Here is a 14,875-nt window from a genome sequence, read left to right on the forward strand (position 1 = left end):
TAATGTCCTCCATGCTATTCCTTATTGTTTGCTAGGTCTTCTAAGTCTCTTCTAATCTGTATGTTTTCTGTCCATCTATTTTATTTTGTTTTATTTCATTTTATTTCATCTCATTTCATTTTAATGTGTTGAATATGCTGGGTCATCTGTCCTAAGGTTTTCTATGGTCTGGCTTTTGTTATTGTATTCACAAGGTGGTATTCAGCACATTTCTCCATCTCCTTGTATTTCCTAAAAATTATTAACTAGACCTAGAGTCTTGGTTAATTTTAGGTTAGATTTTTTTCTCAACTCAGTCTCGTAGGTGGTGTTTTGCACTTCAACTAGAACATATATAACATTTGATTTCTCTCTTTTTTATGGTCTTGTCTGCTATTGGTGATTATTACATACATCTCTTAATTTATTAGGAATGTTTAAAATGGTGATATTTGAATTTCTTCAAACTTCAGCATTTCTTTTCTGGAATAGGTTTATAAAGAGAAACTCTCAGGACAAATATTTGCATAGAATGAGGACTCAAAATATCTTTTAGGAAATATAGGATTCTTTATTTTTAATTCCAGTATAATTAACATACAGTATTATATGTATGTATTATATGAAAGTATACTTTCAGGTGTACACTGTAGTGATTCAACAATTCTCTGTATTACTCAGTGTTCATCACCAGAAGTATACTCTTAATCCCCTTCAACTATTTCACCCATTCCCCTTTCCACATCCCCTCTGGTAACCATGAGTCTGTTCTCTATAGTTAGGAGTCTGTTTTTTGCTTTGTCTCTTGTTTCCTTTGCTTGTTTGTTTTGTTTCTTAAATTCCACAGATGAGTGAGATCATATGGTATTTGTCTTTCTCTGACTGGCTTATTTCACTTACCAATATACCCTCTAGATCCATCCATGTTGCTACAAATGGCAAGATTTTATTCTTTTTATTACCTGAATAATATTCCTCTGTGTGTGTGTGTTTTGTGTGTTTGTATGTGTGTGTGTGTGTGTGTATCACATCTTCTTTATCCATTCATCTATCTATGGACACTTGGGTTGCTTCCATAATTCAGCTATTTTAAATAATGCTGCAATAAACATAGGGGTACATATATCATTTCAAATTAGTGGGTTTTTTATTTTTTTATTAATATATAATGTATTATTTGTTACAGGGGTACAGGTCTGTGGTTCATCAGTCTTACACAATACACAGTGCTCACCACAACACAAGCCTCCCCAGTGTCTATCACCCAGCCACCCCGTACCTCCACACCCCTCCCCTCCAGCAACCCTTAGTTTGTTTTCATATTCTTTGGGTAAAGACCCAGTAGTGGAATTGCTGGATCATATGGTAATTCTACTCTTAATTTTTTGTGGAACCTCCACAGTTTTCCACAAAGGCTGCACAAGTTTGCATTTCCACCAGCCATGCAAGAAATTTCCTTTTTCTCTAATCCTTGCTGAGACTTGTTTCTTGTATTTTTGATTTTGGCTATTTTGACAGGTGTGAGGTATCTCATTCTAGTTCCAATTTGCATTTCCCTGATGATGAGTGATGTTGAGCATCTTTTCATGTGTCTGTTAGCCATCTTTATGTCTTCTTTGGAGAAATGTCTGTTCATGTCTTCTGCCCATTTTTAATCAGATTATTTGGGTTTTGGGTATTGAGTTCTATCAGTTCTTTATATATTTTGGATACTAACCCTTTATCATATATGTCATTTGCAAAATCTTCTCCCATTCAGTAGATTGCCTTTTAGTTTTGTTGGTTGTTTTCTTCACTGTGCAGAAACTTTTTATTTTGATGTAGTCCTAATAGTTTATTTTTGCTTTTATTTCCCTAGCCTCAGGAGACATATCTAGAAAAATGTTGCTATGGCCGATGTCAGAGTAATTATTGCCTGGATTGTTGTGGTTGTAGTTCTCACATTTAGGTCTTTAATCAATTTTGAGTTTATTTTTGTGTATGGTGTAAGAAAGTGGTCCAGTTTGATTCTTTTGCGTGTGGCTGTCCAATTTTCCCAATACCATTTGTTGAGAGACTGTCTTTTTTCCCATTGCATATTCTTGCCTCTTTTATTGAACATTAATTGACCATATAATTGTGGGTTTATTTCTGGGCTGTCTATTCTATTCTATTTGTCTATGTCTCTATTTTTATGCTAGCACCATACTATTTTGATTACTACTGCTTTGTAATATAACTTAAAATCTGGAATTGTGATACTTTCAGTTTTGTTTTTTGTTTTTTGTTTTTTCTTTTTTCTTTTTCAAGATTGCTTTGGCTATTCAGAGCCTTTTGTGGTTCCAAAGAAATTTTAGGATTGGTTGTTCTAGTTTTGTGAAAAATGCTATTGGTATTTTGATAGGGATTGCATTAAATCTGTAGATTGCTTTGGGTAGTATAGACATTTTAACAATATTTGTTCTTCCAACCCATGAGCATGGAATGTCTTTCCATTTCTTGGTGTCATCTTTGATTTCTTTCATCAATGTTTTATATTTTGCAGAGTATGGTTCTTTCACTTCTTTTGTTAAGTTTACTCCTAAATGTTTTATTGTTTTGGTACAATTGTAAATGGAATTATTTTCTTAATTTCTCTTTCTGCTGCTTCATTATTAGTTATAGGAATGCAACAGATATCTGTACATTGTTTTAGTACCCTGTGACTTTACTGAATTCATGTATCCGTTCCAGTAGTTTTTTGGTGAAGTCTTTAGGGTTTTCTACATATAGTATCATGTCATCTGCAAATTGTGAAAGTTTTACTTCCTCCTTACCAACTTGGATGCCTTTTATTTCTTTTTGTTGTCTGACTGCTGTGGCTAGGACTTCCAGTACTGCGTTGGGTAACGGTGAGAGTGGACATACTTGTCTTGTTCCTGACCTTAGGGGAAGAGCTCTGAGTTTTTCACTGTTGAGTATTGTTAGCTGTGGGTTTTTCATATGGCTTTCACTATGTTTAGGTATGTTCCCTCTAAACCTACTTTGTTGAGGGTTTTTATCATGAATGGATGGTATACTTTGTCAAATGTTTTTTCTGCATCTATCAAAATGATCATATGGTTTTTAAACTTTCTCTATTGATGTGATGTATTACATTGATTGATTTGTGAATATTGAACCACCCTTGATCCCACTTGATCATGGTTACTGATTTTTTTTAATGTATTGTTGGATTTGGTTTGCTACTATTTCATTGAGGATTTTTGCATCTATGTTCATCAGATATTGGCCTGTAGTTTTTGTTTGTTTGTGGGTTTTTTTAGTAGTGTCTTCATCTGGTTTTGGAATCAGGGTAATGCTGGCCTCATAGAATGAATTTGGAAGTTTTCCTTCCTCTTCTATTTTTTGAAATAGTTTGAGGAGGATAGGTATTAACTCTTCTTTACATTTTTGGTAGAATTCACCTGTGAACACTTCTTGTCCTGAACTTTTGTTTGTTGGGAGTTTATTGCTGATTTGATTTCATTACTGGTAATCAGTCTGTTGAAATTTTCTATTTCTTCCTGATTCAGTTTTAGTAGGTTGTATGTTCCTAGGAATTTATCCATTTCTTCTAGTTGCCCAATATGTTGGCATATCATTTTTCATAATATCCTAATCCTTTGTGTTTCTGTGGTTTCAGTTACTATTTCACCTCTTTCATTTCTGATTTTGTTTATTTGAGTCCTATCTTTTTTTTTTTTTAATTTTTGATGCATCTGGCTAAAGATTTATCATTTTGGGATGTTTTTAGAGAATCAGCTCCTGGTTTCATTGAGCTGTCGTTTTGTTGTTGTTTGTTTGTTTTAGTTTCTATTTCATTTATTTCTACTCTAATCTTTATTTTTTCCTTCTTTCTACTGTTTTTTTTAAGTTTTCATTTTAATTCCCATAGTTAACATACAGTGTTATATTAGTTTCATGTATGCAATATAGTAATTTAACACTTCCATACACCAGCCTGTGCTTATCACAAGTCCACTCCTTAAAGTCCATCACCTATTTAAGCCATCCCCCACCCACCTCCCCTCTGGTAACCATCAGTTTGTTCTCTATAGTTAAGAATCGGCTTCTGTTGAATCACCGACCTGTACCTCTGAAACAAATAATACATTATATGTTTAAAAAAAAAAAAAAGACGAAGATAGAAGGAAGGGAAAAATGAAGGGGGGCAGGAATCGGAGGGGCAGATGAACCATGAGAGACTATGGACTCTGAGAAACAAACTGAGGGTTCCAGAGGGGATGGGGGTGGGGGGATGGGTTAGCCTGGTAATGGTTATTAAAGAGGGCACGTACTGCATGGAGCACTGGGTGTTATACGCAAACAATGAATCATGGAACACTACATCAAAAACTAATGATGTAATGTATGGTGATTAACATAACATAAAAAAAAAAAAGAATCGGCTTCTTGGCTTGCCTCTCTCTTTTTTTTCCCTTTGCTCCTTTGTTTTGTTTCTTAAATTATACATATGAGTAAAATCATATGGGATTTGTCTTTCTCTAACTGACTTATTTTGCTTAGCATAATACTCTCTAGCTCCATCCATGTTGTTGCAAATGTCAAGATTTCACTCATTTTTGTGTCTGAGTAATATTCTATTGTGTATATATACCCCACCTTTTTATCCATTCATTAGTTGATGGAAATGGGCTGTTTCCATAGTTTGGCTATTGTAGATAATGCTGCTATAAACATTGGGGTGCATGTATCCCTTTGAATTAGTATTGTTGTATTCTTTGGGTAAATAACTCGTAGTATACTTGGTGGATCATAGGGTAGTTCTATTTTTCACTTTTTGAGGAAACTCCATACTGTTTTCCACATTGGTTGCACCAGTTTGAATTTCCCACCAACAGTGCAAAAGGGATTTATCCTATATCTCAGCAGGGCTTTTGTTGTTCTATCTCTTTCAGGGTGGGGACTCAGTTTCCTGTCACTCTCCAGTTCTCCTAAAGCTAATCCCATTGATTTTTAAAGTTCCAGGTGTTAAGCCCCACTAACTGTAAGAACATGAGAAGTTAAGCCCTCTGGTTTTCAAAGCTGAGTGTTATGGGGATTCATCTTCCCAGTGTGGGTCCCCTGTGCCTGGGGTGCCTGGAGTGGAAACTGCTCCTCTCCCCTCTCCATGCCTGTGGCATCCATCCCTCCCATGGGTCAGTTTTTTTTAGGGCTGCTGTAACAAAAAACCACAAACTGAGTGACTTAACAATCACAGTTTATTGTCTCACAGTTCTAGAGGCTAGAAATCCAAGATCAAGGTGTCAGCAGGGTTGGTTCCTTCTGAAGACTGTGAGGAAGAATCTGTTATATGCCTTGAATGTTTCTAGTGGTTTTCTGGCAATCTTTGGCATTCTTTGGCATGTAGAAGCATACCTTCAACTTCACATGGTTTTATTCCTATGTGATATCTGTGTCTAAATTTCTCTTTTCTGTAAGGACATCAGTCATATTGGATTAGGGCCATCTAATGGCCTCATTTAAACTGCATTACCTCTGTAAAGACTCTATTTCCAAATAAAGTGACTTTATGAGGTCCTATGGGTTAGGACTCCAACATATCTTTGTCAGGGGGAAATAATTCAACATATAACAACTCCCTTCTCGTCTTAAGTGTTATTAGTATAAAATTTTAATAATTTTACCCCAAAATAAGTGTTATTACTTTTATATACAGTCCATCTTATTTTATATTTTCCCTCACGTTTACCATTTCTTTTAATATACCATTCTTTCTTAATCTTAGACCTTCTATCTAAAATCATTTTACTTCTACCTTGAGTACATCCTTTTGAAATTCCTTTAGTGAAATCTGTTAGTGGTTAACTCCTTTAATTTGTGTCCTGAAAATGTCTTTATTTAATCCTCATTCTTAAAGATAGTTTAAGTTTCTAATTTTAGATGAATTTCTATTTTCTCTCAGCACATTGAAGATGTGTTTGTATTCTCTGGCTTCCATTTTTGCTGCTGTGACATCAATCTAACTTTTATTTGAAGATAGGTGTCCACTTATTTTAATAAGCTACTTTTTATCTTGTCATTGATGATCTCACTTTGACTACCGTGTGACTGGGCTGATTAGTTTTTATATGTTCTGCGTGGGACTTATTGTTTTCCTAAATCTAAGAATCTGTTTTTCCTCAACTGTGGAAAATTCTCATTATAAAAAATATTTCAAAATTTTCTCTTCCTCTTCTCAGTACTCTTTTATTCTGGAACTCCAATTAGCCATGTGTTAGACCTTTTCATTCTGTCTTCCATATCTCTTACCCTGTCTTCCTTACTTTTTTAATCACTCTGTGCTAAATTCTGCATAATTTTTCAAATCTGTTCTCCAGTTTGTTAATTTCTCTTTAGCTGTGTCTGGTTTGATGTTTAACCCATCCACAGAGTTTTAATTTAAATAAATATATTTTATTTCTATAGATTCTACTTAGTTCCTTTCCAATGTTATATAATCTTAGTCCTTGGTCATATTTACAATATTCTTTTTTTATTTACAGAAATATTTTAAGCATATTTTCAACATTTCCAATCCTGTAGGTCTTAGGTCAAGTCTGTCTAATTTACTGTTTGCTGTTTTTGATGACTCTGCTCCCTGTAGCTTGTTTTCTTGTTTGTGTTTTATTTGGTGGGCCTTAATTTGAAGGAGACCAGTTGGAAATGACTTTCACCAATAAATATGCATTTATTTCTGGTAGGTGCTCTACCACTCTGGTACACTACTCACCTAAGGCACTTTAAATTAAATTGTTAATATGGATTTTCTTGAACTGTGAAGGTTTTGTAAATTCAAACCCTGAGCTCATGTGTAGATAGACTGGTAATTAATTTTTAGGGAACAGTTTTACCCCACATGAAGCCAAGGACTAAAACTTTAAAGTTTCCTTTTGACTCCTTTCACCAAGATATGATTTTCTTTTCCTAGTTCAACCATTCACTGAGGGTCTAGCCCTCTGACTATCCTAACTTTATGCATGAGTGTTAGTTATTTGCCCATCTTATTAGACAAAAAGTCTTATCTCCTATTCCTTCAGTAAGCTGTCAAAACCCTGGCCCCTATTTCTAGTGTTATAGACAGTCTAGGAAAATCAGGACATTAGTCCTAGCTTACCACTCTAGTTTTAGCTTTCTCTTTGTTTTGAAGATATTCATCTCATAATTTCTACATGCTATTAGTGGGAGAATTTTCATAATATCTAGTCCAACAGAAATGGAAGTTTCTCTACATCTCTTTATTTTTTTTTCATGTTTGAATCAGATTTATTTAAATTAAGAAAACATCATAGATTTGGTTTAAACATACTCTATGTTCTTCTTTTTTTTTTTTTTTTGATGTAGTGTTCCATGATTCATTGTTTGCATATAACATCTCTTTAAATTAAAAAATTTCCCAATTCCAAAATAAAAGAGCACAGCATAGGGAATATAGTCCATGATATTGTAATAGCATTGTATGGTGACAGATGGTAGGTACATTTGTGGTGAGCATTGCATGATGTATAGAAAAGTTGAGTCGCTCTGTTGTATACTTGAAGTAATGTAACATTGTATGTCAACTATACTCAAATTTTTAAAAAATTAATTAAAAAAATTTAAAAAAATTTTCTAATTCCATTCTAGCAAGGCTATTTGGTAAATGTTAAAACTTTAGAAGACTAAAACTAAATTCTATATTTAAAAACCTAAAATAATCTTTAAAATGAAAATTGGGTTAATGTGGAGGTAAAAATCAAGAAATTAAAATTAAAGAATGTCAACATTATCAAGACTAGTACCAACATTTTACTTAATAAAGTGTCTGACTTCCTAACCAACATTCTTACAATATTAAACAAATTATATGGTTATGATGCAAATTTGAAATTTATCTGTAGAACTGATCAGCTAAACAGCTGATATTAATCATATAAAACTCATTAAAAGAAAAAACAATAGTAACCTATTTATTCAACTTGATTTAACTTTCTATCGTCAGGTGGGATAATCCTTACCTGTTCCTCCTTCGGGAGGGCAGATCAGAACATGATGATTGGAGTTCGGATGATGCGTGATTAGCGTCTCTGTGTGGCTGGGACTTGCAACTTGATTTAACTTTCATTTTTTTCTCTTCAATATATTTAATGTTCTGAAAGTTAAAGCATACACTAAAACTACTAAAGTTTAAACACAAATATATATTTAAATAAGAGCCTTTTGGAATTAAACAGAAGAGATAATCTAGATATAACTTAACCAGTTAACCATTCTTTTTATTTTATTATTTTATTTTATTTTATTTATTTTATTTTATTATTTTATTTTATTTTATTTATTTTATTTTATATTTTATTGTGTTATGTTAGTCACCATACAATACATCATTAGTTTTGGTTGTAGTGATCCATGATTCATTGTTTTCATATAACACCCAGTGCTCCATGTAGTACATGCCCTCCTTAATACCAGTTAACCATTCTTCAACAAAATTTTGCCAAAATAAAGCAATTCTATTATTAGGAAATCTCTCTTATTTCTCTTATAATCTACTCTAATATAGGACAAGAGTTTTCTGTATCAAAATCTTTTTTTATATTTAAGCTAATTTAATCATTTTCAAGTTCAGTGGATGATCACAGTGCATCATAAGTCTTCTTTATTATAAAATGCTATCCTAGATTCCTCATGTTTAGTTTATTTCATATAGTTCAAATTAAGCTAGTAATAATAACCAAGGGGTATGCAGTCTCTAATAACTAAAAAGTCTTCCTAAGCTATTTCCTATTTGGCATTAGCACAGTGTTTACCTTGGCAATAAGGAAATAGCAAAAGGAAGAGAAGCCAAAAGGACATAAAGCACCAGGTAGCATTTTCGATAACCCTGGCAAAAATTTCTGGCAGTAGCAATATATAAGCTAGCATTCAAAAAAGTGCATTAGCTCTGGTTTTAAACAGACTCCTACAAAAAGAAGGGAAAAGGCAAATGTGTGGTTGGCAGTTTAAGAACTGCTGAGCTATGGGTCAAATTTTCCCCACTGAAAAACAATAAAACTCCATCAAACTCAACTTACTATTGCGTGGTCAGCAGTGACCTTCATCAGCACGGTTTCACTGGATTGGTACAAATAGATGAAGAATTATCTTTTTTAAAATATAAATCAGATCATCCAGTGTCCATGTTTAAAATGCCTGAAGCAATTATATTACTATCAGAATGAAATCCAAATTTCTTATCAAGACCTATAGGACCTTACAAGGTTTGGCCCCTATTTTTCTCTCCAACATCATTGTATATCATTCTCCTCCTCTTTCACTATTTTCAGGCTACACTGACCTCCTTTCTATTTCTGGAATATACCAAGTCCTTTCCTAAGACAAGGTAATTCCATGGAGAAAAAGTAGTCTTTAAATTGTGCTGGAAAAACTGCATATCTGTATAAAAAATTAGCCTCAATTCATACATTATACCATACATAAAAATTAACTCAAAATGGATCATAGACCTAAACATAAGAAATGTACCTATAAAACATCTAGAAGGAAACAAACAAACAAAAAAAGAAATTGTGACCTGGGTCAAAGATTTCTTAAGTAGGACACTATAAACATGACCTATAAAAGAAAAAACTGATAAAATGTATTTCATCAAAATTAAAATTTTTATTCTTAGACACCGTTGATGGAAGCAAAACAGACAAATTTAGACTAGGAAAAATATTTCCAAAATACATTTGACAAAGGCTTTATCTAAAATATAAAAAAGACTCTTTCAATTCAAGAAGGCAAACAACCCATTAATAGAGAAAAATGATTTGAATAGACATTTCCCAAAAGAAGATAAACAAATGGCAAATAAGAAAATGAAAAGATTCTCACCATCACAAGTCATCAGAGAAATGAAATTAAAACCAGATGAGATAACACTGCACACCACTATAATAGCCTAAATTAAAAATACTAATAGCAAGTGTTGATGATATAGTGCAGTGACAACTCTCAAACAATCCTGGTGGAAAGCAAAATGGCACCCCCACCCCAAAGTTAGCATAGCATATCTTAGAAAGTTAAACATAGGATCCATCAATTCTACTTTTAGGGGTTTATCCAAAAAAAAATGAAAATGTATGTCCACATGAAGACTTATACCAAATGTTCACAGCAGCATTATCCACAATTTCCCAAAACTGGAACAACCCAAATGTCACCAGCATGTGAATGGATAAACAAATTGTGATATATCCATATAATGGAAAACTGCTCAGCAATAAAAAAGGAATATTAATATATACAAGATGGATAAATCTCAAAAACATCTTAAGTGAAAGAAAACACAAAAGAGCACATACTGTTTGATTTCATTATATGAAATTCTTAAAAAAGGTAAAAAGCATAGGAAGAGAAAGCAGATCAGTGGCTGACTGGGACCGAAGGTTGGATCAGAGTATCAACTGCAAAGGGGTACAAAAAAACTCTTTAGAGGGATGGAACAGTATCTTGAATGCAGTTCTCCAGATTGATCAAACTGTATAATTACCAATATTCATCAAATGTACCCTTAATGTAGAGGGTTTTATGGTATGTAAATTAAATCTATGAAGTTGAGAAAAAATAGCAACCACAATTGTTCAGAACCAGACCAAGTTAATATTTGAAGGTAGGAGAGTATTTTATTATTGCCATTGTTTAGACTTGTTATTGTATGGTGACAAATAAAAAGTAGATCAACTTTTAGTCATCCCCAGAGGACAATGGGAATGAGATGTAGAAATGAAAACAGGATTTAATGAAAGTCTGCATGAGGAGTTGGTCACACAACTCCTCTCATACTGCTTCTAAAACACTAACAGTTTTCATGCTTCCCCAGGTGGTTGAAAGATTACTTTCTATAAAAATAAAATAACCCCAGAGAGAAGTTCTTTGAATATGGACATGGGAGTTCACCCAGTGAAATGGGCTCACATTCAACCCTCCTAGAGAAAAGCCCTACAAAGGGCAACAGCACCCACACATACAGCTTCATGGTACCTCATTCAGAAATACTCAGACAGCCCAGAACCACCAAGATATGATGAGACCTTGCAATGTGAGTGAGAGACCAAGAAAAAAACACCAAGGACACAGAAATAATGTATGAAACAGGAGGAACTTCAGGAATGATTTCATTAATTCATTCAACAAATGTTTGGGGCACTCTTACTGCAGTTTTACACTGTGTTGGGCTTTGTATTGTTAGCTAAATTAGATGGAATTAACTTAGTGGAAAACACTGAAGTTGGCAGCATAAGACCTTGTTTCGTGTTCTTGCTAGTAATTTGCTTTGGGACAAATAAAATCATATCCAACATGGACCTCAGTTTGCTCATTCCTCAGCTGGGTATAGAAATATGTAACTGTGTTATACAGTGTGGGCTCTGACTTCAAGGGGTGCAAGAGGTTTTGTGCAGTTTGGGTAATGTGTCATTTCTCTGCTGGGTTGGTGTGTTTACCGTATACCTAAGACTTGCACACTTTTCAGTACATATGTTATACTTCAGTGAAAAGGATACCAAAAACATGAATTTTAATGCCTCTTCCCAAGCTGAGTAAAATTCTCTGATTCTATGACTGTTTTCAGCTAGGCATTATGATAGAGAAAAGAAACCTGAATGGGAAATTTTAAAACATGATCTTAGACCCTTTTAACCAACTCGCTGTGATCCTTAGCCAAACATCATATCACTAAGAAACTCCATTTTCTCATGTATACATTGAGAGGTAGAATCAATTTAGATTTTCTCTTATATTTCCCAATCTCTAAAAGACTATGATTATTATTATAAACATTTAACTCCAACTGATGATTTACCAAAGCATCATCAGGTAGGATTGTTCCCAGCCTTTCTGTTGTAAACACATAATCATCAGGTGAGACATTTTGGTTTGTAAACTATGCTGTTAATGACAAGCATGACTTATTCTCATAATTAAGTTCTGGATCCTACCTGGAATCTTCTTTATGCTATTAATTTGCTTAGGGAACCATTCTCTTAGTAATAAAAAGTTGAGATCAAATAGTTTTACTATACTCTGTAAATATTTTTTAGTGGGCATGCCTCAAAATAGTTTTCTTCTCTCCTGCTTGGCTTTTATATTCTCCTTCCCACTCTTTTCTTTTTTTTTTTCCTTCAGAGGAAAAGCTTGACCCTCTAGCTTTGTTCCTCTACTTGAAAATCTCATAAGACTTTTTAATTTAAAAATCATTACTGTTTGTATCTGCCTATGGATCTTTATTTGAAACAGAGAAATAACAGGAGTTATTTTGAGTTTTTGACAAAGGTTGTAAATTCTTTAATTCTTTTCTCTATAAACCATTTAATTTATAGGCCTAGTTCATGGATTAATGGATCATCTAGTATGAACTGTTTCTTGCCTCTGGATAAGTGGGGCTTTTCCCCCCAAAGCTTAGTAGATGGAAAGTACTTCTTAAAGGCTTAATGTTATTAGTGCTGTTAAGAAAGTTGAATTTTTCTGAAAAAGTGTTTTAAGCATCTCTCTCTAAGGAATCCTCTTTGGAGACCCTCTGAGGCTATTGTTTGGGTCAGTTATTTATATGTCTCTTTTGAACTCTATTTTTCTTGGAGAAATGTGGACAATCTAATGTTGGCAATTTCTTTCTAAGACCCTGAGAATTTTGACAATGGATTGCTTCAGGTTTGAAATTTGTCTCTCAGAGATATTTGGCTTTTGGCTTTTCATCATTCCCACCCTCTTTAGAGATAGCATTTGGGAGCTACGTTTTTAGAAGTAACAGGTAAGACAGCTAACCTAATGGGAAATTATATAACAACAAATTAGTTACTAATGACTTTTTATGACCTACTGCTCTCAAATTTTAATATTATCCTTCATTTCTTAGAATTCTCATCACTAAAAAACAAAAAGTTCTAAAAAGCAAGAGTTTACTGTAAAAGATAGCTTGTCACTTTATTCTTGAAGTGGATATACATTTCTATTTTCCCTCACAAAGCTTATAGACTCAGCAAAGACATTGAAGAGGCCTTAAAAAGAAATGCCCTTAAGCCATCTCAGAAAGGTAATTACCTTTCTTCTTTTTAAAAATATCCAGAAGTCTACTCAGGCCTCTGCTGGTAATGGGCTTTGTTACCTCCAACCCTGAAAGACATAAAACTCTTCCCTTGCTCTACTGTCACATTTTTCTTTCCTTGAGAAGAATCACCCTCTCCCCTCTTTGCCAAACAATATCCCCTTTGTAATTTTAAGTCCTTTTTTTCTCAGTTCTCTCCTTTCCTATGACCCAAAAGAAGACTGGGCCGTAGGAAAACAAGCGTTTGTTTCTTAGTACATCTAGAGATTTCTTAAGGAGAGTTACTCAGATTAAGAAGTCTTGTCCCTGGCCATGTTGCCTGGACCCTTTCCGCATGATCTGGAACAAAAGCCTCTAGATCCCTAAATCAGAATTTGCAAATTCAATCTAAGGGAAAAGCAAGCCTTACCTCATAAGAATATCCTGCCCTCCTTCAGATCAGCCAGTCTGTCTCCAGTGAAATGCTAACAGTCACCAGCATGGTGCACACTGCGCCCTACTGTCCACTCTGTCAGGCCGCCATGCCAGGCACTGGGAAGACCACCGGGTCCAGAAGGAGTCTGTAGTCCACAAAACCATTTTGTTTGACTTATGTTTACTCAGCACTTCTAAACCCAGAAGGATCTTTCACAAATATTACCACATATGATCTTTACAACAACCTTCTGAGAAAAGAGGACAGGAAAATAGGTGTTTCCCCCACTTTATAGAAGAAAGAGACAAAGAGACAATGCCACCTTTTCAGTTGAGAAAGGGGAGCAGTTGGAACCCAGCTGACCTTCCTCCAACTTCAGGTCCTCACTCACAACCTGCACCTGTAGCCTCCAATCTAAATGCTGCAATATCCCATAATAACTTTACCTGTGTGATTCACTCCTCTCCTTTAATCATTTCACTGCAGATATATTACAGTGCCTGAGCCCAAGTGTCTTTGCTTTTCAACTCAGAACCCAAATAAGTTTTTTCAAAAAGCTGCTCCCAAATTTTAAGTTGTTAATTGTGTGAAATGCCTTTCTCCAAGAAAGATGATGTGACATTGAACTTACTCATGACACTTGTGCCACCTTTCATTCTACTACTGGTCAATAGTAGGTAAAGTCAAAGCACTTGGTGTCCAGAGACTTATCAGTCTGAAACTATCTAGTGAGGAGGGGAGACTACCATTACAAGTGAAGCAGTATTCTGAAATAATTTGAACTGAGTCTCTTTAGTTTCCTACTGGCTGAGTCCCAGATGCCATTTTTTTTCCTGAGCTAACTGGAAAGCAGATTTTTAGTATGACCATTGTTATTTCTAACCACTGCTGCAAGTAAGTCTAAGAACATCATTAATAAGGAACATCGTCCCAGGACAGCTGCCACCTGCATAGTTTCTGGGATAGTTAGTGTTTTTGTCTGCCTTGGTGTTTATCCTTGCCAGTGCACCATCAACAAGGGTAATGAACTCTGGGGTGAGCAAACTCATCAGAGTTTGTGGGATGGTAATGTTTGATTTTTAGAATAATGAGATGATTATTCATGCTAGCAATAAAAATAAGCATTTACTATGTATCTGCTATATGCAGAGCACTGGGCTAGGCTTGGGAGGTATAAGGTGGTACTAGGCACAGATTTTTACCTAAAGGAACTGACAATATAGCTGGACATGTAAGACATGGATCTAAAAATGGAAATTGCAGTCACAATATAGTATCTTTATTTTTTTTAAGATTTTATTTATTTATTTTTGATAGAGAGACACACAGGGAGAGAGGGAACACAAGCAGGGGGAGAGGGAGAAGCAGGCTTCCAGTGGAGCAGGGAGCCCGATGCGGGGCTCGATCCCAGGACC

General features: G+C 34.6%; 1 protein-coding gene and 1 non-coding gene across 3 annotated transcripts in view; both read left to right on the forward strand.

The window, feature by feature from the left end:
* The window catches only part of B3GAT2 (beta-1,3-glucuronyltransferase 2), a 322,693-nt gene that overhangs the window by 44,494 nt on the left and 263,324 nt on the right, over positions 1–14,875 (forward strand). The gene's annotated exons all lie outside the window — the stretch shown is intronic.
* Positions 7,954–8,115, forward strand: LOC116635919. The gene has a single exon (XR_004300230.1). It is a non-coding gene; the product is annotated as a U8 small nucleolar RNA (small nucleolar RNA).

Source organism: Phoca vitulina, unplaced genomic scaffold (assembly GCF_004348235.1).
Source record: "Phoca vitulina isolate PV1807 unplaced genomic scaffold, GSC_HSeal_1.0 scaffold11, whole genome shotgun sequence".
Taxonomy (NCBI): Eukaryota; Metazoa; Chordata; class Mammalia; order Carnivora; family Phocidae; genus Phoca; species Phoca vitulina.